Source organism: Lethenteron reissneri, chromosome 51, assembly GCF_015708825.2.
Source record: "Lethenteron reissneri isolate LAM-NWPU_2019-01 chromosome 51, ASM1570882v1, whole genome shotgun sequence".
Lineage (NCBI taxonomy): Eukaryota > Metazoa > Chordata > Hyperoartia > Petromyzontiformes > Petromyzontidae > Lethenteron > Lethenteron reissneri.
The window spans coordinates 2,814,929-2,839,479 of record NC_083829.1 but is presented as its reverse complement, the minus strand read 5'-3'; the positions used below and the strand labels follow the sequence as shown (position 1 = coordinate 2,839,479).

The following is a 24,551-nucleotide window of genomic DNA, read 5'->3' as shown; positions in this document are numbered from 1 at the left end:
ATTCTACGTGACTTTACCGAAAGAACCAAGAAGATGAACCTCAACATGCTGTTGGGGCAAGTGCTGCTAGCGAGCACCTATCAAGGCCGGCACGGCAAACTCAACGAGTGGGTGACCAGCACTACATCCCCAGTGGCGATGTTTACACACCGCCCTAGATACTCGTTTGAGGCTGAGTCAACCTACGGGAGGCCCGGGAGCGGTTCAGATAATCGTCACTGGCGTTGGCCGTGAGCGGATCGCTGCTGGCCTGCAAGTCTCCCAAGGGCTTAGCCCCACGATGCCCGCGGGAGCCGATCGCCACGTTCACTCTCCAACGGTGGTCCCCGAGAATTTCGGATCGCCTTCTTCTAAGGACTCCGAGGTCAAGGCTCTGTTCCTGGGTGGGTGGGGGGGGGGTGGGGGGGTGATCGCAATGTTGTCTGCTCCAGCGCTTTGAAACGACGCCTTTGCCTTGGTTAATTGGTCAGATAATCAGAAGCCATTCGATCTGTTTAAGTCCGTGTTGAAAAGTCACCTCTTTCAATTGGCCTTTAACTCCATGTCCAGGACTGGCCGTTTACCCTGCAGGTTCTGTTTATTTGCCGGCTTTCCATACTCGGTGGTGCATTCATAATAAACGTTTTTGGGTTAGATCGCGTTATTTATAAATGTGTCGTAACCCTCCACCACCCGACACGGCCAATCAGCAAAAATTGTCATGTTGACAAAAGACAAAGAGTGCACTACTCTAGCCCACCGGTGTGTTGAAGAGTGAATCAACAACATTTACAGTTTTTGAGTAGTACGACGTTTCGCTGGTAATTACATCCAGCATCATCGGGCAATTCGCCTACGACACATTTATAAATAACGCGATCTAACCCAAAAACGTTTATTATGAATAATATTGGTCGCGAAAGCCTTACGTGTTAAACTGACGGTGGTGCATTTGGTGGGATCTACGGATGAAATGCACCACTTTTCAAATGTAAATCATTCTTATTATTGGCAACCTGCCACCTCGGCAGTAAATGCAAAGAATGTTCAGAAACGTCAGCTGCACTCTTGTGAAACCATGTTTGTAATAACAAAGTAAATACTATCAATAACAATGGAAATAATGATGATAACAATTCCCTTTATATATGCGGGAAGGATTTCACTGGGGCCTGCGTTTGGGATGTTTGACCAAAGTCATTGGTGGGCGCTTGGCTTTGCACAGACAAGCGCACGTGATATCCGAAGGTGTACCACACTATGAACTCAGCACAGATGGATTTAAGAATCCTTCGCTCTACTGCCATCTGCTGACAACCTTGCAGCCTGAGGCTAGAACAAGCTGGTAGTCAGGCTCCAACCCTGCTGAGTCTCCAACCTCCAATTACATTTATTTATTTCAACAATACATTTAAATGCGTAATTCAATCTCAAAAGAGACACTAAAAAAGGGTGGTGGGGGAGAATGATGTATCCTTAACTTACACCCCAGGGGATGGACAAAAAAAACATAGCCACATTAATGTGGCAGCTAACAGATCCTCTGTAGCTTATGTATCAGTCATTGACTCTGCTCTATTACAACATTCCCTCCCCCTCGCTCTCTCTCTCTCTTTGGCTGTGATCTATGTTTTACATTACAGGTCTGGCTGGAAGAACACCAGCATGCTAATGCTCCATATGCTGCAGCCCTGTTATCATTTCCCAATGATATTGTTCCCGGGTCCCCACGTGTGCAGAAATATTTACGTGAACACCTCGCCAGGGTGGCGAGGTGTTAACTACCTCTCCTGGTATACAGGAGGTCGTTGGTTCGATCGCGACCCTGACGCCTGCTGCTGTATATTTAGAGTTTGCGTGTCTCTCTCTGCCCCGTAGTCGTGTGAATTTTCTCCGGGTCCTCCGGGTTTTTTTCTCCCCCCCCTCCACATTTAGAATCGGCATCACGCGTTCAGAATATTTTGCTGCTGCTATGAATGTCCACGTGATAAGCCACTTCGTTGAGCTATCATTTGTGGGTCGCTTCTGACAAAGAATAGCTATATACAGCTCAGTGGGCTTCACCTGGTAAAACAAATGAAATCGTTGAGTTGTACAATTGCGGCGATGCTGCTCCACTGGTGACGAGCGGCGTAAACATTGCAGTGGCCGGATTGCTCGGGGAGGAATCAATGCTGTTACTGTTGGAGGCCTGTGGTTAAACAATTTGGATGCTCAGTCGAACCTCTAAACCAGGAAAAGGGAACACAAAAACGCCCCTTCGCAATAGAATAAGTGCTGAAAGACCGTGCGTTTAAAATAAACACTCGGAAATGTTTTAAGTGCCCTCGGCACTTTGTGCATTTTCCCAACAACAACAACAACTGACCAAACCTATCGGCATTTCCCGAAGAAGCTTCATCGTTGCTGTTCCTCGGTCACAGCATTTGTTAAAATGTTTCATTTTTTGCGACGGTGGCCCGAATACACGAGAACCACAATGCACTGCTTCATTGAATGCTGATGAGGGGGGGGGGGGCACGTACACAAATTACTGCGTAGCTGTTTAAAAACATATTTTTGTTGAGACATTTCTGCACGGTGCTTCAATCCTACAAGCTGCCGTGGTAGTTTCTGGCAGGATTTAAAAATCAACGTGCCGAGCGATGTAAATGTGTTTTTTTTTTGGAAGACCCCAAGGCGGCGTCGCTCTTGATGCGGAGATAATAAGATTAATGTTGTCGGCGTTCTACAAGCCAAAGAGAAGATTTTGTAAAATGGCTCTAACCCGAGATGAGAATGCAACGCGCTTTCTCCGTGACGACGTGCCCCCCGGTTCCTCTTCACGTAAGGTAGACGGATACGTCTCATTAGGGGTCCTACTGCTCAAATAAACAACGTTGTTTTTTTTCTTATTTAAAAGATGAATGCAATCGCCAATTGTACAAAACGTTCCGCTGTGCACCTCCTTCTGAATGCGGGTTTTTATCTGAACAAAACAAACACAATTAGCAATTATTACCATTACTGTTGCAAATTGTAACGTATAAATCTGTGCAAAGTACGAAGCACCCATTGGGCTGTTGGCAAACGATGCGAGCCCTCGACGCAATTTAAGCGAGCAAACGAAGTCTTGCTCGGCTCGTTATAGGACCCGCGCGAACAATTACCGTACTCCCCACTCAACCGCATCAGGGAACTCGCTGCGTGCGTTCCGGAACCGGCACTTTGCCAAAGCACTCATTGTGCCTCGCCCTTCGCTCTCTCAACCTCTCGCTTTTAGCCCCACCCACTCCCCCCCCCTTCCCCCCCGCACAGTCTCATGTCCCAATCCCTGACTTCCACACTTATATAAGCTCTTTCGCCCTGGCTTTTCTCCCACTTTAGTTAAAGCTGTGATTTTCACACCTGATGACGATTGCTTGTGTTGCAATCGAAACGTCGTGATTTAATTTAGTAATTTTTTTTTATTCTTATTTTTTTGTCTCATCTTTTATTTTTTTGTTTTCACCTACGTGACTTTACCGAAAGAACCAAAGAGTATGGATCCTTGCAGTCACGAAAACTTCAAATCTAGAATGTGCCTTACCCCTTCAAAGTTGTGCGGCGACTCGGCTCCGATACGCGTGCGGCGAACGAACCTCGATTCCGTGAAAGATGTCACGATGCACTTTGCAGCGTTTTAATGCGCGCTTAATTATACCCACAATATTATGTCAGGCAGTCCCTGGACTTACGAACGCCCCGACTTACATCCACACTTAAGGACGAGCTTCAATGAGATCTAGATTTTAAGCTTTCGTGGCTGCAGGAATCCATACTCGTTGGTTCTTTCGGTAAAGTCACGTAGGTCACGTGGGTATTTTATTTTACGCCTACGTGACTTTAATGAGATGTTTATGTTTTTAACCAATCCGACTTGCGAACGTGAACTCGCACGTGCGAACCCCAACCGCGGAACTATGTGGTTGGGCAAATTTACAAATCTCATTTGTGAGTTTAACAACGCTTCAATTTCGATTTAAAGCTTTCGTGACTGCAGGGATTCATATTCTTGGTTCTTTCGGTAAAGTCACGTAGAAGGGAAATAATAAAATAAAAAATATATACAAAATTAAAATTCTCACGACGTTTCGACTGCAACACAAGCAACCGTCATCAGGTGTGAAATCGCTGTTCGTGGTGCTGACGTTACGAAAAACCGCCACTTTTTTCAAATTTTGTTGCTGTGGGTTTCACACCTGATGATGCTTGCTTGTGTTGCAGTGAAAACGTCGTGAGAATTTTAATTGTTTAATATTTTTATTATTTTATTATTTCCCTTCCACGTGACTTTACCGAAAGAACCAAGAATATAACGCTTCAATTGTTGAACCGTAAACACATTGATAACACTGACCGTATGTGCATTTAGATAGGTGCACTATTACGTTCCGACTTACGGACCGTTTGTAACTCGCGGACTGCCCATATTATTACACCACCATCACAGTGAGCGCACGGCAGCGATATTGAAGTCTGTCGGGCAGATGAATTCTAGGTGTGACATCGGTACTGGGAGCCTTACACGTGCAAGTTGCCTTTGCTTCCCTTAACCCTTTCCCGTCCGAGACATCTACAAGTTGCAGGGTTCACTGCTGAAGCTCGGAACACGCAAGCGCTTCAGCGCTAATTTGAGTTAGTGAGGCATCGCGCCGTTGTTTTTAACGGCATTGTTACTCACCACAGATAACTGTAGCGACACGACTACCGCACTCTACGATAGCTGGTGCCAAACTGTGACACACGCATCCCGCATGGCCTTGTGGGAGCCTCGGTACCCGATGAAATTATTCACTTCCGATTCCATCGCGGAGCTATTAGGAGACCACTGGGACTATGCACCCTCACATCTAAAATGAAAACTGATTTCTTGAGAACGGCTTTTTGTGTTTAGTTTGTTGTCTTTCCCCCGCATTTCCGATGAGCACGATTGACTATGTACAGTGCGACAGAAGTTCAACATACGTACATACATTGGGATCTACTGATGAAATGCTCCTTACAAATGTACATATCGATTACCACAGAGTCGCGTGACAGTCAAACCGATTATTTTAAATCCCAGATTCGGAATTCAGTCATTATTTGGAGCAGAACCAAACTTAACGCTCAAGAAAGTTGTCTAATCACGTGGAAATGTATAGCAGCCAAATACTCTAAACGCAGGTTCATTCTAAATGTGAAGGGAAAAAACCGAGAGGACCCGGAGAAAAATCCACGCGACCACGGAGAGAGAGACACGCAAACTCCAAATATACAGCAGCAGGCGTCAGGGTGGAGATCGAACCCACGACCTCCTGAATACCAGGCGAGGTAATTAGCATCTCCACAGGGCGAGAGAGAGAGAGAGCACGAAAACTACAAATATACAACATACACCGGGGTCGGGATCGAACCTACGACCTCCTGAATACCAGGCGAGGTACTCAACATCTCCTCGCCACCGTGGCTCCGCCGGCTTGCACAACCGCCTGGCTGTCGAGGGGTCACAGCAGGGCACGCATTGCCCAAGCATGCAGGCCATTGATTGGTCAAATGCAGAATAAATGGGGGTTTGCTGTGTGGCTTTATGCTGTCAAGGGCGACTTCCTTCCATGCCAGACCCCACGAAGAATTATGCCCAAGCACGTGGGAGATTTTACTGCTGGACGTGTTGTACGTTGTTGTTGTTGTTTTTAGATTTAACTCTACCAGTGTTCAGGCGGCGGTGCTGAGAAGCAGCTGTTGCTCGTCGGTAGTTTCCGAACGTGTCCAAAATGGGCAACAGTAATTACAGCCGGTGTGTTAATTATGCATTTGAAAAGCGCGCGTCGTATGGAGGTCGAGCTGTCAATGGTCGTGGCAGTGGCGCGCTTCGAAGGGCTGCATCTCAATGAGCGCGCGGGAGTCACCGTGCTGCTCACCTGGAGCTGTCACGTCCGTCCAATGACCCCCCCCCCCCCTCGAACTACCGCAGCATCACCCCCTCCCCCAACCCTCCCACAACCCTCCCCCCCTCCTACCCTTTTTTTTTAATCATTTATATTAAGTTCACTTGCTTGCTTACGACCGTGCAAATCTTTCGGTCGTTTTTTAACCCACTTCCCGTGATCCAATCGAGCTGACATTTTGCACACAGACTCGTTGTGCGTGACAATTTATTTTCATGAAACATTTTTTCCAAAATTTTCCACTTTTTAGGGAAAAAAAAATATTTTAATTTAAAATACCAATGTGATCAAAATGAAACTCTTACTCAAGAAAAACAGAAATGAATAATAAAATAAAACCGATGCCACGCATATAAAGGATTTATAGTGAAAAACTTTGTTTTTACGGGTACATTTTTTTCACGATAAAATACTGCCGAGTCCAAGGGACATTTTAACAAACGCAAACTTTATTTGAATGTTACCAGGGAAGTCCCACGTGAGCCAAATAGCTATTTTTTTCAGAAGTGACTTGGCCACAAATGATAGCCCAACGAAGTGGCTTATCATCGTGTGGAAATGCATAGCAGACAAATACTCCGAGCGCACGTTTCTAAACGTGGAGGGAAAAACCGGAGGACCCGGAGGAAAAAAAATCCACGCGACCACGAGAAGGGAGAGAGAGAGAGACATGCAAACTCCAAATATATAGGCATCGTCATGATCGAGATCGAACCCACGACCTACTGCATACCAGGCAAGGGAGATAACATCTCGATCTCCCCCCTCCCATTCAGCGTGCTCCCCCGAGGCTGTACATTGGCTGACGGGGCTTCACGTGGACTTACGAGTCGCTGTACTGCTGTACAGAGCCATACGCGCGACAAAAACACATTCCTGCGGAGGGAGCTGGTAGGAACGTTGAGTTGCTCGGTCAACGGCGGCGTGGTGTATTCCGCAAATATGCCCGACTGTGAGGGCGGGCACAAGCCGGCGTGAGTAGGTTAAACGTTGGGTTTTATAAGGGCACCACGGGGTGACCAGCCCCTCCCCACCCAGCCCCACCCCTCCCACCCTCCACCCAGCCCCACCCTCCCCACCCAGCCCCACCCCACCCTCCCCACCGAGCCCCTCCCCACCCTCCCCTCCCCACCCAGCCCCACCTCCCCACCCAGCCCCTCCCCACCCTCCCCACCCAGCCCCAAACTCTCGCCATCCAGCCCCTCCCCACCCTCTCCACCCAGCCCCTCCCCACCCAGCCCAGCCCCACCCTCCCCACCCAGCCCAACCCCACCCTCCCCACCGAGCCCTCCCCACCCTCCCCTCCCCACCCAGCCCCACCCTCCCCACCAGCCCCTCCCCACCCTCCCACCCAGCCCAAACTCTCGCCATCCAGCCCCTCCCCACCCTCTCCACCCAGCCCCTCCCCACCCAGCCCCTCCCCACCCTCCCCACCCAGCCCCACCCTCTCCACCCAGCCCCTCCCTGCACAACGGACACAATAATCCCCTGTGGGCTGGTGTAACCAGGAGGTTCCTACCAGTATAATTCCAATGTCCCCCACAAAAGAAAAGTTTTTAATCAGCGAGCGCTACCAACCTATGACTTATGTTTCAGAAACACAGTTTGTATGTGCACCAATGGCTCACTTGGCAACAGCGCGTTCCTTGTTATTCAGAAGACGAAAGAAAATAGATAGTAAATGAAAAAAAGTATTATAAAGCCCACTTGGGTATTACAACTCTCCTCCATCCCCGCTCTCCCCATCAGAATCATATTGAATCTGACTTTTCTCCATCGCTGTATAGGATTCGTTACCGGAGTAATACGAATATATTGGATTGCTCGCCGTTTTCGCAAAAGAAAAGAGACATTAATGAAATATGGACGTGTCCATTTAATCAATTAAATTCATTAACTTTTCAGCCCCACGGCCTTGTGTTTGAAACGAATAGCTGCGGGGTGACTTCTGTATTATTATTTTTTGTATTTTCAATCATTTAAATCGTGTTGGCGAGTGTGTGCCGCTTGTTTATTAGCAATGCGATGAAGCTGTCGCGATTGCTTTAAAAGTTTTCAGGACAAAAAGTAAGCACTCACAGCAACATTGCAGGCAGTACGCTACGAGTGAAACCTGCAGCCAATTGTCAATCCACCAACGGATAAATGAACTCTCCATGTCGCGCCAGTCATGAGGCTTTACTTTGATCATACTTCACCACTCTGGTCAGCGCGCGTTGGTGAAGATGAGAGGGTACGGTATAGAACCTGTAGGCCATATCTGGGAATCGAACTCAGGTCGACGGATTCATAGGTCAGTGTGCTAAGTATAGCAATAATAATCCTCCCCATTACACATATACGTGTAGGTAGCCATTCGATATGTGCAAGTATATCTGGAACTCACGTACAGCATTGGAAAACAAATGAGTGTGGGTCCGGGGTGACGATCAGCGCGGTGAAGCGTCTCAGCGGCTGGCGCGATCGCCGCTCGTTGCAGAGGTTCGTGGTTCGAATCCAGCGGCCGCCCCTGGTTAATACTGCGGGTGTAATAACTGTAAAAAAATACCGTTCAATCACCATGGGTTTAGAGTATTTGGCTGCTATAAATGTCCACGTGATGAGCCACTTCTTTGAGATATTATTTGTGGCCAGGTCGCTCCCGAAAAAGGGCCACATAGCTCGATGGGCCTTTGCCTGGTAAATAATAAAATAATTGCCTGGAGAATCAGACAACTGGAGATGAGGGGATGGATACACTCAACCCGAGGGCGGGTAGAGAGCAGTAACCTACTTTCTGTACTGCTTTCGTCCTCGTTCCTCTTTGCTCTTTGTTTCACAGGCATATCATGTCTTACAGTCCCCCCCCCCCTTTGTGTGTGTGTGTGATCAGAATCTGCATTTATCCCGGAGAAATACGATGAGCTATGAAGCTCTTTTCACAGATGCCCAGTAGGGGCATGGGGTCAGACAGTCACAGCAACAGACAATACAAAAATAACACGATAGGAGTGCAAAGGTAAGCTAATTACAAAAAGTAAATAAACGAAAACGAACCTATTTTTTTTTATGTCAACCAGGTAAAGCCCACTGAGCTGTTTAGCTTCTTATTCAGGAGCCACCGGGCGACCGCAAATGATGGCTCAACAAAGTTGCTCATCGTGTGGAGATGCAGAGCAGCGGCCAAATACCCTAAACGCGTGATGCCGATTCTAAATGTGGAGGGGAGAAAAACAAACCAGAGGACCCGGAGAAAAATCCACGCGACTACAGGGGAGAGAGAGAGACACGCAAACTATAAATATACAGCAGCAGGCGACTTGGTCGCGATCAAACCAACGACCTCATGTATATTAGGCGAGGTAGTTAACATCTCCTAGCCACCTTGGCGAAAAAAAAGACACCACAAGGCACTGCGGTTCGAAAATGCGCCATCGTAGCCCGGTAGCTGAAAGGTCGTGGCATTTCCCGTTAGGATCCTTATAACATTTTTCGCGCGCACAGGGCCGAGATCCAAAACGATTTAGTTGCATTTAAAAAAAATAAAAATTCACCGCATGGCAAGGCGCGAATGAAATAATGATGCATTAATTTATATTCTTGGTCCTTTCAGTAAAGTCACGTAGAAGGGAAATAATAAAATAATTAAAATAAAACATAATAAAATAAAATTCTCACGACGAGGTGAATACACTGAGCTGTCGAAAAGACAGCTCTGTTTCTTCACCTGAAGACGGCTGCTTGCGTTGTGGCCGAAACGTCGTGAGAATTTTATTTAATTATTTTTATTATTTCATTATTTCTCTTCTACGTGACTTTACCGAAAGAACTAAGAATATGAATCCCTGCAGTCACGAAAGCTTTAAATCGAAATTTGATGCATTAATTGTTCATTTAACTTGTCAGCCCCCGTGTGCTACATTAAACCTGACAATCAATGGTGAGGATATTTGGTTGTGGGATGATTTACACTACTTACAACGAGGTTTCATGTTTGCCGTTCATTAAAAACGACCCTGTCGCTCTCGGAGAGAGACAACGGAACGAAATGTCAAATATCGTGGTCGTAACGAAACGCGCGTTATCCCAGCCTGGAATCGCTTTGATTATATTTCATAGCACTTACACAGTCGTAGGAACTGAAAATAAGCACACCTTGCATAATCACAGATCTCGTACAAAGCAACACGTCCTTGTATCACACGAAACCCAACGCATTTGTCAAAAGGCGCCCGTGGCCTTAAAAGGAACAATACAAAACGGATCACATTTCAGGCGGCGGGCACCATTTTCCAAGCCCGCAACGAGGGAGGCCACGTGACACCGAGTGAATGACACGAGTTGGAAGGCTGCACTTGTTTACACAACGGGCCTTGATGAGAATTGCATTTTAACAACAACAACAACAACGGTGTTTTAATCTCTACTCGCGCGATAATGAAGAAGGGCTCACTGCCCGATAGGTCGCGTGCTATCTTTAATTGTTTGCACGTAAGGCCATGCGGCAGCTTTATTGGCAAACGTGTTCTTGAAGCGGTGGGTTCATTGTGCTTGTTGCACCACGTAGCCAACGCAGAATCACAACAACAACAAAACACACGAATAATTAACTTGCATTGCGCTGAAGGGAGAAGGCAAAGGGGAAACTCTGATGCGATCTCGCTGTGGATATAAGCACACGCGTGGCCATTTTCATAGGAAACGTGCTTATATCCGGCTTCTGCTCTAACGCAATTTTGAGGGGTTACAACAACAACTATAAAAGTCATTTCCTGCTCAAATGAGCATCGAAGCGTTGATTCTGATCGCCTGTTAACAGCTCCGCGCCAGTGGTGGAAAGTCAACATTCCTATGACGGTGCCAAGTCTGTCCGTAGAATGCCACCGTTGACTCCACGCACAAAATGGTACTTATTTTAACGACCCGTGACCTCCGAGGAATACTGGACTGAGTTAATCCCGAACCAAGATTTGAACTCGCGTCCTTATTTTTTCAAATAAGACACAATGCGTGAAAAGCAAGGGCATTTCCAAAAACAAAAATTTTGCATTTCCTGAATAAGTGAATTGTGGTCTAAGATCACCATGATGAAATGATGACGATGTTTTGCGTAATGCGCTGTTGATGAGTGCCTTTTGCCACGTTTCGTTTGAAACTCATGGATTTTTTTGTGTATTCAGGCCTGCGCTTTTTTTTTTGCTGTTTCTCATGATGGGTTTTCTTGTCAGGTGCAGATTTAAACGTTGCGATTGCCACCGTTGAGCCACCTGGCTTGATATTGTGTGGGAAGGGCACACTCGAGCAGACACTGCAATCACTTTGTTTCATTCAGTACAAAAAACGTTACTGTATTTACAATCAAGCCATGTTTATTATCGTCTCTTTAGCAGCCTAAAATGTGGTGTGTATATTATTCTAAGGAGAATTAAACCACACTAAAAAACGCTTTTATTTTGGCGTCCTCTGGTCGAGCACCAATTGGGTCGAGGCTCAAAAGAAAGCCGTCCCTTGGTGTGGACCAATCAGTTTCAAGGACAATGCATATATATTCATAGTATGTTTTTTGTTTGCATTTTGACAAGTATTGTGGTTAATGCAGACATGAATCCTTGTAAAACGGTTTCAGTTTTGTTGCCAGAAAAAGGGGAAAACCCATATTATTATATTTTGGTACTGGCAAAGGAGGTCTAATGACGCTTTTATTTTGTATCATGCCTCGGTTGTGTGTCCCCGAGTTGTCCGGCACAGGGTTTAAAAACTTAGTTAAGAGAGGGGGAAAATAATAAAAATAATAATTATTATTATTATTCAAAGTGATGGTCTAGAGTGTCGTTCTAGCACTGTGGCGGCGACGTCACTGCACTGACTTGTGCGCAAGTACGAAGTGAGATGGTGTTTGGTTGGGTGGTGGGGCCCTTGGGCCCGACCTTGAACACGTGCCGTATACAATTACCAGCATGCTCCACGAATGGACACGTGACGGACACGTGTCGTACACGTTTCATAAGTTCACGGGTACGCATTGACGGATCACCGGTGCAGTTACAGCCGGACGAAGGCCCCCCCCCCCCCCCACACTGTGTCGGTCGTAGGGATTATTGTGACCATACTTCACCACGCCCGTCACCGCGGTTTGGTCAAGCGAGGCGCCTAGGTCTCATGACCCGATTGTTAGCAGTGGACGGGTCTCAAACTCAGGTCACCGGGTTCAAGGCGCAGTGCTCTGACCACCGCGCCATCACTCCACAGCACTGCGTTGTAACGATAAAATAGGCTGACGTTATGGGCAATAAGCCTTCTTTAGAGGAGGGAGAGAGGGCAGTGACTTTATAGTTGGACAGCTATGCAGTTGGAGGTATAATCAATACATCTGTTTTATCTCTGCTTCTGCACTGCAGAGGGCTATGGCCAGTAATGGTCAGTCTGCTATATATATTATTATTTTTTCTTCTGTTACAAGGCAGCGTTAATAGATGGTTGCGGCTGGGGAATGTATTTGATAAATGTGATGAATCAAGATTCAGGCTCCCAACTGCAAAGATGGTGAGCTAGAATCTCTCAGCGCAGGGGCAACTCAGACCCATCACCTTTAATGTCATCATCATAAGCAGCAATAATCCATGGTCATCAACATCGGCATCACTCTGAGGATGGAGAGGCTAACGGGGGGGGGGGGGGTGGGTGGTGTTGGGAGAGTCAGCAGTGATTGTCTTATAGAGATATTATCCACCGCCATAGTAATGTGAAATTTCCATCCTTGACTCAAAACCACCAGTGGGTGACATGCCCCCATGTCAGTGCTCATGCTCGTAAGGAGCTGCGTTGTTGTTGTATGTGTAATGCCAGGGTGACACCTGGCGGCTTGGAGTGGTAATTGCAGCTATGGGTGCATTACGTAATGCCTTATTATAAGGGGGGGGGGGCGTATCTGGGGTAAAGGTGAAAGGCGGAGTCAGTCGAGAAGCTCCGGGAACCGGCTCGAAGGTTCTGGAAAGGGGGCGTGCCCAGAGGTGGGGGCTTGGCCGCACCGGGGCAGATATAAGGAGACGCAGACCAGAGGTTCGGTGCTGTTTGGAGTTCTGGGTCCTGGCTGCGTCGCTACCTGTAGTCATCTCTTCGTTGATCTGCCGCTGTCACCACGCGAGTCGTACAGCTGCGTAGTTGTATGCCGGCGATTGGGCTGTGAGTGTTAGGATCGCCTGTGTGTGTAGCTGCGTTACGAAGTGTATCGCCCAGTGTGCTCTTAATAAATAAGAAGCCTTCTACTCGGCGTGTCTCGGGAGTCTCTCACTACATATCTGTACTGCATTCTTCCAGTATACATACATACGAAGTCCGTACGCTGCACCCGCCGTAGCCGAACCGTGCCTGTGGGGCAGAGTTGACTGGGCAGTGATGAAGCGGAGTCAGAGTGTTTATTTGCACGGGAGGAATCCGATGAGCTTTAAAGATCTTTTTAGCGGATGTCCAAAGGCAAGGCGCACGTCAGTGGCGAGCGACATCTGAACCGGTCCTTACTGCCCCAACTTGACGTGAACGAAATACTCGAGCAGTGGTTCTTAACCTGGGGGGCACGCACCTCCTGGGGGTGCGAGACACGCCGGATTTTTTAAAAAGGTAAATCATCGACACGCAAGTTAACCACAAGACAAAGATCCCCTGTATAGCCTTAACAGACTGTAGGGGCAAGTGCTGTTAGCGAGCACCTATGAAGGCCGGCACGGCACACGAGGGGGTGGGTGGCCAACACCACGCCCGGCCGCCTTTGTCTCCCCAGTGGCAATGTTTACACATCGCACCAGGTACTCATTTGAGGCTGAGTCGACCTAGGGGAGGCCCAGGACCGGTTCAGATATTCGTCACCGGTGTTGGCCGTGAGCAGGATTTGAACCGGGGTGGCCAGGTTCGTAGCGCAGGTAGCGCTAACCGCTACACCACCACTCCCCACTCTCTGGGGGTGCGAGACATGCCGGATTTTTTAAAAAGGTAAATCATCGACACGCAAGTTAACCACGGGCACGTAAGCACGACCACTTAGTTTAATGAAACCTACGTGTCTATGAACATTATACACGCTTTGTTTTGTTTACCATTGAGAACCAAAGGGGTGCAAGAGGCTGCGGTAAAGGTTAAGAACCGCTGTGTACTCGACCAAATGCATGTGAACAGATGTCACAGATGTCACTCCCGTCTGCCAACGGCGTGGTTTGTAATCGTTTGGAGCGTGTGGGGTGGGTGGGGTGGTGGGGTGGAGGGGTGGGTGGGGTGGGGTGGTGGGTTGGGTGGGGTGGGTGAGGTGGGGTCGGAGGGTGGGGGTGGTGGAGGGGTAGAGTGGGGTGGGGGTGTGGGGTGGGGGTGAGGGGTCGGTGGGGAGGTGGCGGGGTTGTGTGGGTGGAGTGGGGGGGTGGGGGGTGGGTGGGGGGGGTGGGTGGAATGGGGTGCGGTGGGGGTGGAGTGGGGTGGGGGGGTTGGTGGGGTCGGTGGGTGTGGTGGGTGGGTGTGGTGCGTGGGGGTGAGGGGTGGGTGGGTGTTGGGGTGGGTGGGGGGTGGCGGGATTGGGTGGGTGAGGTGGGTGTGGTGGGTGGGGGTGAGGGGTGGGGAGGGTGAGTGGGGGTGAGGGGTGGGTGGGGTGGGTGGGGGTGAGGGGTGGGTGGGGTGTTGGGGTGGGTGGGGGGGGTGGCGGGGTTGGGTGGGGTGGGTGGGTTTGGTGTGACTGCGTGAGTCGCTGAGCTGCGGCGCAGGGCACAGACACCTGCACTGCGACTCGGCCACCTGAGCGAGATGCTCACACCAAGTCGAAGGTCAGCGGCGAGTGATCATTGGTACCGAACCGGTCCCTGGCTCCCCATTTGCTAACCCGCACTGACCTATAATTTATAACAAAAAACAACCGAACTTAACGATAGCATTGCTATTAAACGTTACAACAACGCCAACATAGTATGCGTGAGTGTGTATATACCAACCACAGTCCACGGGGCTGACCCTTTCACCAACACGCACTGACCGGCGCAGCGAAGTATGGCCACCCATCCCCCCCCGCCACCCCCATAACCGACACGTGCCTGGGGCAGCCCTTCATTCAGCAATGGCTTGACAGCAGGCTGTCCATGTGTATTATTAATATTAATAATGTTGTTGTTGTATCGATATACTAGCAACGCGCAAGTCCCTTGGACGTGACGCCGTCCCAACCAACCGGTCAGTCAGCCAGCCAGCCAGCAAACCTTTTTCTATTTTTGTTCATAATAATAGGATGATATAATTCACCAGATTGTCTTGTTATCCCCGGGGGGAGTGGGGGGTGGGGGAGAGCGTCTGGTATAGCGAAGCGACGCTTCTGAGCTGTTATGCTTGAGTCCTTGGGGAGGGAAGAGAGAGGCACAAACGCTGAGCAGCAGCGGCGGCGGCCTCCGAGCGTCAACTCGCTCTGAGGTTCATTGTCTCGGCCGCGTTGCCAACGATGCCATTAAAAAAAAGCCCGGAAAAAAAATCTTTTGAGCAGATTTTCGCTTGACGACTCACTGAGTTGCAATCAACCTCGCGAGTTTCGAGCAGATGGCATTGTTAAAGCAGAAAACGTCTTCTTACATCGGGAAAAAAAACGGGAAGTTAAGGAAGCGGGCTATTTTAATGTGATTGCGATAATCGCTGTAACCGTCAGCGCTTCTCAGCTCCACGGTGGCATTGAATGACATTTCCTTGCTGTATGTACGTGCGCACGTGTGTTGAACTTCTTTCGCACCGTACGAAGCCAACCGCGCTCATCGTAGGCGCGGGGAGAACAAAACCGAAAACGCCGCCGTCACGTACAGCAACTCTCGCCTCCTGCTAATCCCAGCGAGTGCTCCAATATATGTGCAGCGATCTCTGTCCGTTCGTCCAGCTGTGCGTCCACGTGCCCTGCTGCAATGGATGATCACCGCAACGGGAGGGCCCAGTCGGGTTCAGTTGAAACAACGGCGGGGTGAAGTGTGGGCTGCTCCTGCCTCTTCCCGTGTGACCAACGTTGTCTGACTGGGCTGACGCAATGGTGAACCCTCGTGGGGGGATAAGGGGCCTCCAGAGCGCTCGCTCCGAGTGAAGGCGCTTCCACCAGCCGTGGCGTGAGAGCGAGGGATCGCAGGGCCGGCTGCGGACCTTCTCGCCTTGAGCCGTCTCCTCCCACGTCTCTCCTACCTCGCATCTCCGATGGGCGGGAGTTGGCCGCGTACAATTCACCACGCGCTCGCAAACCTCGCGCTCAGTTAGCAGGCGTCGTGACACCTGTGAGATCTTCCCGCTGCTGGGAGCAACAGCCAAGAAAATGGCACGACCCGTCCAGATATACGCACCTCCGATTGGCACGGTCGGCTACGTACGGTGCGAATGAAGTTCAACATACGTACTGTACATAGGTACGGGCCGTGAAGGAATGAAACCGGAAGGAAAACTTGATGAGTGTGCACAGAAGCACGGCGAGATGCACGCTCTGTGATTAACGACAAGAGAGCAAGACGAACGCGTGACATTACTGTAAAAAATATATACACGAGACAGGATATAGATATAATATTATATATATAGACACGGAACAAGTTGAGCACGCGATCCAAATGGTTAATAGAAGCGAGTGAGTGGGGGCTGGGGGAGGGCACGTGTCCTGGCGAGAAGGCGATTGTGACCGACAGCTTGAGGACGATGGCAAAGTGGTGGCCGAGGAATGGGACGCGCCGGGCAATCATCGTCATCATCATCGTCGTCATCATCGTCATCATTGTCATCATCATCATCATCGTCATCATCATCGTCATCATCATCATCGTCATCATCATCGTCATCATCATCATCGTCATCATCATCGTCATCATCATCATCGTCATCATCATCGTCATCATCATCGTCATCATCATCATTGTCATCATCATCGTCATCATCATCATCATCGTCATCATCATCGTCATCATCATCGTTATTATCATCATTGTCATCATCATCGTCATCATTGTCATCATCATCATCATCGTCATCATCATCGTCATCATCATCATCATCATCGTCATCATCATCATCGTCATCATCATCGTCATCATCATCATCGTCATCATCATCGTCATCATCATCGTCATCATCATCATTGTCATCATCATCGTCATCATCATCATCATCGTCATCATCATCGTCATCATCATCGTTATCATCATCATTGTCATCATCATCGTCATCATCATCATCGTCATCATCGTCATCATCATTATCGTCATCATCATCGTCATCATCGTCATCATCATCGTCATTATCATCGTCATCATCGTCATCATCGTCATCATCATCGTCATCATCATTGTCATCATCATCGTCATCATCATCATCGTCATCATCGTCGTCATCATCATCGTCATCATCATCGTCATTATCGTCATCGTCGTCATCGTCATCATCATCATCGTCATCATCGTCATCGTCATCATCGTCATCATCATCATTGTCGTCATTATCGTCATCATCATCGTCATCATCGTCATCATCATCATCGTCATCATCATCGTCATCATCATCGTCATCATCGTCATCGTCGTCATCGTCATCATCATCATCGTCATCATCGTCATCGTCATCATCGTCATCATCATCATTGTCGTCATCATCGTCATCATCATCGTCCATTCTTCTGGCGACGCGTCCAGCTCACACGAGCTCGCGTCAAGGTGCTCGGCGGATTTCCATATTGCAAGATCGCGATGGGTGGCGACGAGCTAGGGGAGAACTTCATCCAGCAGTGGATCGACGATGACGCGACGATGATGACGGCGATGGTGAGACGCGTGACCCATTGCTGGACGCACGCAATGTATGTTGAACTTCTTTCGCGCCGTACGTAAACCAACGCTGCTCATCGGAGGTGCGGGACTGTTGCGTATCTGGCCGAGGGTGGGAGACCCAAACTCCCCGTCGTCCATGCAACAGCTCGGGGAAGACTTTGCAGTTTTTTCCTGGATTTTTCTGTTTGCGCATAGTCACTTTAAGATGTTTTCTTGTTCATGTTTTTATTTTTTGTTTGTTGCGGTTGCACCCGATTCAAGAGCCGAATGGCTCACAGGGCTATACCAAATAAATGAAACTGAAACTGAAGAACAGTGCCCGTTCCATTCCGACAGACCTTTCGTCGGCTGGAAGAAACATATCCTGAGGATATCTGTGGACAGTCGCTCTATTTGTCCGCAGAAGATTGCAACAAGAAACACTCCATTTCAGGAATAAAGATAAAACGCTGTAGAGCACCTATGAGGGGGGGGGGGGGCGGACGGAGGGGGGGGGGACGAGGAGGGGGTGTTAAGAAACTAGATGTTAACCACCTCGCCTGGTATACAGGAGGGCTTGGAATCGATCGCGACCCCTGACGCCTGCTGTGTATTATGAGTTTGCGTGTCTTCCTCCTTCCTCTCTCTCCCCGTGGTCGTGTGGATATTGCCCCGGGTCGTCCCGGGTTTTTCCCCATCCACGTTCAGAATCCAGGCGCGTTTTGAGTGTTTGGCTGCTATAAATGTCCACGTGATAACGAGCAACTGCGTTGAGATATCATCTGTGGGCAGGTCGCTTCTTGAAAAAAAGCTTAATATAGCTAATTGCACCTTAGCTTGTAAAATTTAAACTAGTTAATAGTTTAGCATATCTTGAACACGAAAACCAAAAAAAAATGACCCGAATACACCCGTTCAACTTCTACCAGCCCATGGCATGCGTTAACATCGCGCAGCTGTGAGACATTGAAACATTCAATTTGGAACATCCCATGTTCCGCGGGAGGCAGGGTGGTGTGTGCGTGCGTGTGTGGGTGGGTGGGTGCGCAATCGTAGAGGTTTCTCCTCTCTACGTCGCAAAGCTGCGATGGAATACTGATTTTCTGCGCTTAGAATTTTTTTTAAAGGGGCCGCGTATCCATCCGCGCGTCGCATCCACTCCACGCGCAGCTCTGCCAACCCTCTCAGCGCGGAGTTTAGGGAGTGGGTGGGTGAGTGGGTGAGTGAGTGGGGAGAGAGATACGACATCGAAGGGAGAGACTCCTCATTGCCAATGCAGCGGCCGTCGGGCTTCGCCACTGTTACGTAAACTGAGGTCGTATCTCTTTCTCTCTGTCTGTGTGTGTGGTGGTGGTGCTCGCAATGACACGGGCTGCTCAAACATAAAAACAGCATCGCCCGTTCCTCGCAGTCCGTCCCGCCTTATCTGTGGGCAACCCGCGGTCAGATCTCAGACGCGTAAATTTCTCGGCGCAAGTCTGTTGTGGGGGGGGGGGGGGTGCACTCTTAAATTACCGATAAGTTGCACGGCGCGATATTTAAAACAAAATAAAAGGTATTCGTCTCGAACGCGTCGATCTGTCCGTTTGGATAGCTGAGACGAGCAGCCAGGTCGTTGAACCGGGGGAGGGAGGGGGGGGGGCTGTGTCTACAGCGCTTGTGGATTCTAGTCTTTTCCGCGAGATAGCTCTGGATTGTCAGTGGTGTCTCGAGTGTTGGTGTCTGGATTGTCAGTGTCTCGACCGCTGGGGGGGGGGAGGGGTGTGACTCGTTTGTGTTACCATTAAACAAGTATATTTAAAATATATATTCATTCAATTGACATTCGTTCATTGATTCATCCATCGCATTAATTCATTCATTATCCCAAAGGCTCGCATTTCCTCGTAGGAATAATAATAATAATTTACGTGGCAGAGAGACAGAATGGAGTTGTGATTATTGATATCTGCTTTACGGGATGGTGACAATGACGACGATTTGAATGTCACTTCTCGTCTGTCTGACCTCCCAGTTGCTCTCGAGTGCATGCATCCTCTCTGCGTTGCAGAGCCAACCTATGAATGTCCCCTCAAAGCCACGCTAATCCCCTTTGATGAGACTGCCTCTCAGTGAATCGCAGCTGTGACATCACGCCAAATATTCAAATTAAACAACAACAACAACAACAAATTGGTCGTATTCGTGCAAAAAAATCTAAATTAGCTTCACGTTGAATTGGGTATAAAGAGCGTGAACATAATTACTGGTTCTCAAATCTCATATATATATATAAAGGGCATACGATGGCAGATTGTACGTAAGAATACAAATGTGCATTGCCCGATGTGACCCGCTGTTGTTTGACCAGATAATCCCAAACCACGCTCTTACACAACTAAGCCCCTTGGGTGGATATTCCGGCCGCGACAGTTGGGGAGAGAGGAGGAGTAGGAGGAGGGGGTGGGTGGGTGGGTGGGTGGGGATGATGAGAGAGCTCTACCTCGGGGTCTCAAGGCCACGTTTTTATTACGCATTAAACGGACTGCAGGACTCAAAGCAGATGAGAGTGAGGGCCAGTCCGAGCGATTTAGACAAAGCACGCCGACGTGGAGCAGCTCCTCTCTCCCTCCCTGTCTGGGTCGTGGCAATGTTGGTAAAGGATGCATCTTACACGACTCCCTGTTGAGAAGAGAGAGAGAACGATCTCTCCTGTGTCGCCTCTTAGCAGGACAGGTGCGATGCGCGAGCACCTATGAATGAGGCCGGCAAGGAGCACGAGTAGGGAAGGGAGGAGAATGTCTATCACCACGCCCGGCCGCCTTTGTCTCCCCAGTGGCGATGATTACACACCGCACCAGGTACTCGTTTGAGGCTGAGTCGACCTAGGAGAGGCCCAGGACCAGTTCAGAAAATCGTCACAGGTGTTTACCGTGAGCCGGAATCGAACCCGCGATGCAGAGTTCGTATCCACTGCTCCCCACTCCCCTCCCCCACGCACACAGATGCACACGTGTAGATAGGAAGAAATGTGCGTGAATTGGATCTCAGTGTGTTCAATATACGCGTAGTTATCCTGAACTGAGATCGAGCCTGCCTTGAGGCAGGCATAAACAGGATGCTAGTAATATGTCACTTGCATATAAGACGGCTGGCTAAGTGGTAAGAGAGTGCAATTACAAAAAAAAAACATCGGCACGCTGAGCTCATGTAAGGCTGCTTGAGAAACCCCATTACATACATTACACACATTAACGACTATTACACTAACACGAACGACTCTAATAATAGGCAGGGCTTCATGTAAATATATTCATAAATCTAAGCACGATTCATTAAGCCCCATCATCCAAAAAAGTTTTTTTATCGCTTTTCATACATGCATACTCACAGACGCATACTTACATACCTACAAAGGCAAAGAAACCCCCGACAGCCTTAAACAGACTGTTGGGGCAAGTGCTGTGAGCGAGCACCTATGACAGCCAGCACGGTACACGAAGGGGTGGGTGGTCAACACCACGCCCTAACCGCCTTTGTCTTCCCAGTGCCGATGTTTACACATCGCACCAGGTACTCATCCAAGGTCCGAGTCGACCTAGAGGAGGCTCAAGAACGGTTCAAATATGCGCCACTGATCGCGAGCGGGGATCGAACTCGGGTGGCTCCGGTTTCGTAGCGCAGCGCGCTAACCACTGCGCCACCGCTCCCGAATTGCATGCACACATTGCACGCACACACATTGCACACACGCGCGCGCGCTCGCCCTCACCCACTGACAACACGTCCGCGTTTAGAGAACACGCGGCAGATGCGTGGCTTTCCTGATCGATGCACCATCGGCAGACATCAACGCATCTTTGAGTCCAGGAAACGCACAACGGCACGAAACGCGTCCGAGACGACGTCCACTGGGGAGATGGAGCGACGAAATCGTTCGTGTGCGGGGTGCTGTGTAGATTATTACATCGCAGGAGCTTGAGCGTTGCTGGGAGCTCGGGGGAGGGGGGCGGGTGGGGGAGGTCTTCAATCCAGCAGTGGATTGACCATGGCTGATAACGACGATGATGATTGATGATGATGCGTGCGTGCGTGCCAAGAAGCACTTTTCAAAGAGCCATCGGTGCAACGTGCGGCACCCTCCCGATGATGAGTTTCTAGGCTCGGGAAGCATTACTTAGCAAACACGCGCGCGCGCGCGTGCACACGGACTGCACGCGCGCGCGCCGTCGTCACAACGTCGCAACGACGCCGACATTTCCCCGCGGCAGTTTGGTCCTCGGGCCGGCGAGAGCGCACGGCGGTATCCGAGGACGAGGGCACGGAAATATTAATCGGGCGTAGCGCTCATCCGAGCCATTTAACGCATTACATATGTTCATTAGCGCATTACGACCGCTCGTAAATACGCACTTACGCACACGTCGATGAATCCCGAACGATCGCGAACGCATTCAATGTCGCGCTTGTGACCAGCGCTGCGAGGATGCAGCCAAAGGTCCCCCGTGTAGCCCCCGGCATACGCGCGTGGAGAAGACTCCTGGCGAGCGCCTATTGGGTGAGGCGGACAACGGCGCGCGCTGTGCGCGTGAGGACACCGCGACGCGCGGCCGCCTTTGTCTCCCTAGTGCCGATGTTTTCGCATCGCGCCGTGAACGCGTTTAAAGGCTGAGTCGAGCGAGGGGTCGGGGGGGGGATGCCAACGACAAATGCACGATACCACTAGCCCGCTTATTGCGTGCCACGACCCGCAATCAAACTTAACGCGAACAGTTTATTTTAGAATGAACAGTGAAGTGCGCTAACCATTGCGCCACCGCTCTCCATAAATAGATGGTACGTACACACACACAGCAGCTATCATCAACATTGGATGATACGGCCCGTAATCGCCTTACACATGCATGTCTCCTCCACCTTTCAGCGGGCTACAGCTCACACTGACACCCAGAGGCGTTCACGGCAAAGCATGCGAACGAGCACAGATATGTCCCGATAGCTGCCGTTCTCCCACCCCTCGTTCCTCCTTCATCCCAGCCGTTCGCACTTGCAGGCGACCGCGAGTCAGAGGCGCCACCGTGCCGATGGGTGCGACGCGGATGAGCGGTGCGCTGGGCAGCACGGTACTCACTTTCTTACGAGGAGGTGCAGAGCGCTTCTGCCATGGGCTTCAAACGCAGTGGTGCGGCTCCCATCCACGTAGCGCAGACGTAGGGGAGGGATGCAACCGCGGTGCAAATCGAACACCCCCCCCCCAACAACACCCGCCCCCCCCCCTCTCTTCGGCTCTCTTTTCCTTTCTCCTCTGCGCTCACTCACTCACGCCCGGTGTTGAGTCTCGTAGTTGTGGTCGTGGTGGTAGGAACAGGAGCAGTTGTGTGATTGAGCGAAAGGCGTCCTTTGTATGTATGTTGAACTTCTTTCACACCGTACGTCGCCAACCGTGCCTTCAATGGACACGTATGCGCGTCAGAGAGAGACTTGGCGGTGTTAGAGTCCTCCTTGTGTGGTGAATGAAGAAGCGGTACAGCGGATCCAAACGCGAATAGATGCGATCGGAGCAACCCGCGATGCCTGCACGATTGAACGATCGTAGGGCGAGCAAAATAGTTAATTCAATTCTTAAAAAAATACTCGGATAGTGATAATAATTATAATCATATCCAACTCCGCTCAGAATCACCGGACGATATTTTCGCCTTAGCAAGCAAAGTATCTTAGTCAGTGAAATATTTCTTCGAAATAATCGACGGCGCTAGCCATTTGCACCGAGGAAGAGTCTGTTCACTTGGAAGTGCTAGGAATGTTTTACCAACATACTACCGATAATAATAATAATACGTAGTATTACTCCTACTACTCCTGCTGCGGTCGTACTAATTAGGCTTAGGGATCTGCAGTTGCGTTGAGCGACGTCGGATTTTAGCCGGGTGCAGAAAGCGGCGGCGGTTACGGTCAGCAGGAGGCAGTCCGCTTCGGCACAACCTCTCGGAGCCACGGCTCTCCCCAAATACGCAGCACAAAAAGCCAACCGACAAAATCCAATTTGAAGGAGGGGATAGAAGAAGAAAAAACCACACACCACAAACACACCACAACAAAATAGCAAAATATAGTTTTCCTCGCCTACAATGCTATTGCAAGTGATGCAAACTCTTCTCTTGCCTAAGAAGCAGCTTCCAAACGACGCTGAAGGCGAACGGGACGAGGAGCAGCAGCAGCGGCAGCAGGATGAGGATGCTGTGTTACCATACACAGCAGCAGCAGCAGCAGCCTAAGAACGGTACAGCAACAGCCTGAGCGACCGGGCGCTGTCCGTGGTGCTGAGCGGTCGGGCAGCGTTAACGCTTTCCACGCAGCAGTGCTCGTCCCGTCTCGCTGTCGTGCTGGCTCTCTGTCTCTCTCTCGCTCTCTGTCTCTCTCTCTCTCGCTCGCTCTCTCTCTCCAGCTTGCCCCGCTCTCTCTCTCTCGCACACTCTCTCTCGCACGCTGGCAGGCGCACCTCAATGCACGCACTCTCCCCCTTGTTTCTGGGTCTCATTTGCGGTGGGCTGGTCGCAGGGAGCGGGGAAGGCGGTTGTCAGAAGACGTGTGGGGAGGGCTAGAGGGAGGGGCGAGCGGCGATGGGTGGTGGAAGGGACGCAGGCCAAGGTAATGTGGGATCATAGGCGAGCGCAGGGTTGTTATTATACGCAATGATGGACGGACTAGACACACGCGCGCACACACAGACGCACCAAACGTCTCAATTATAACGGTCCTGTACGCCCCTCCTGCGTGTGCACGTGTGATTGTGTGTAATTGCGCGAAGCATATATGAATTGTAAGTAGACGCATACACGCGCGCACGCACGCACAGGGCGCACACGCGTGTTTAATTTGC

At 49.9% G+C, this 24,551-nt stretch overlaps 1 protein-coding gene across 1 annotated transcript in view; it reads right to left on the bottom strand.

The window, feature by feature from the left end:
- LOC133355625 (chemokine-like protein TAFA-2) overlaps nucleotides 1-24,184 on the bottom strand; it is a 124,957-nt gene extending 100,773 nt beyond the window's left edge. The window contains exon 1 of the mRNA XM_061572992.1: nucleotides 22,800-24,184. The gene's annotated coding sequence lies outside the window, so the exon portion shown is untranslated. The remainder of the gene's footprint in view (nucleotides 1-22,799) is intronic.
- Nucleotides 24,185-24,551: the final 367 nt, after the last annotated feature.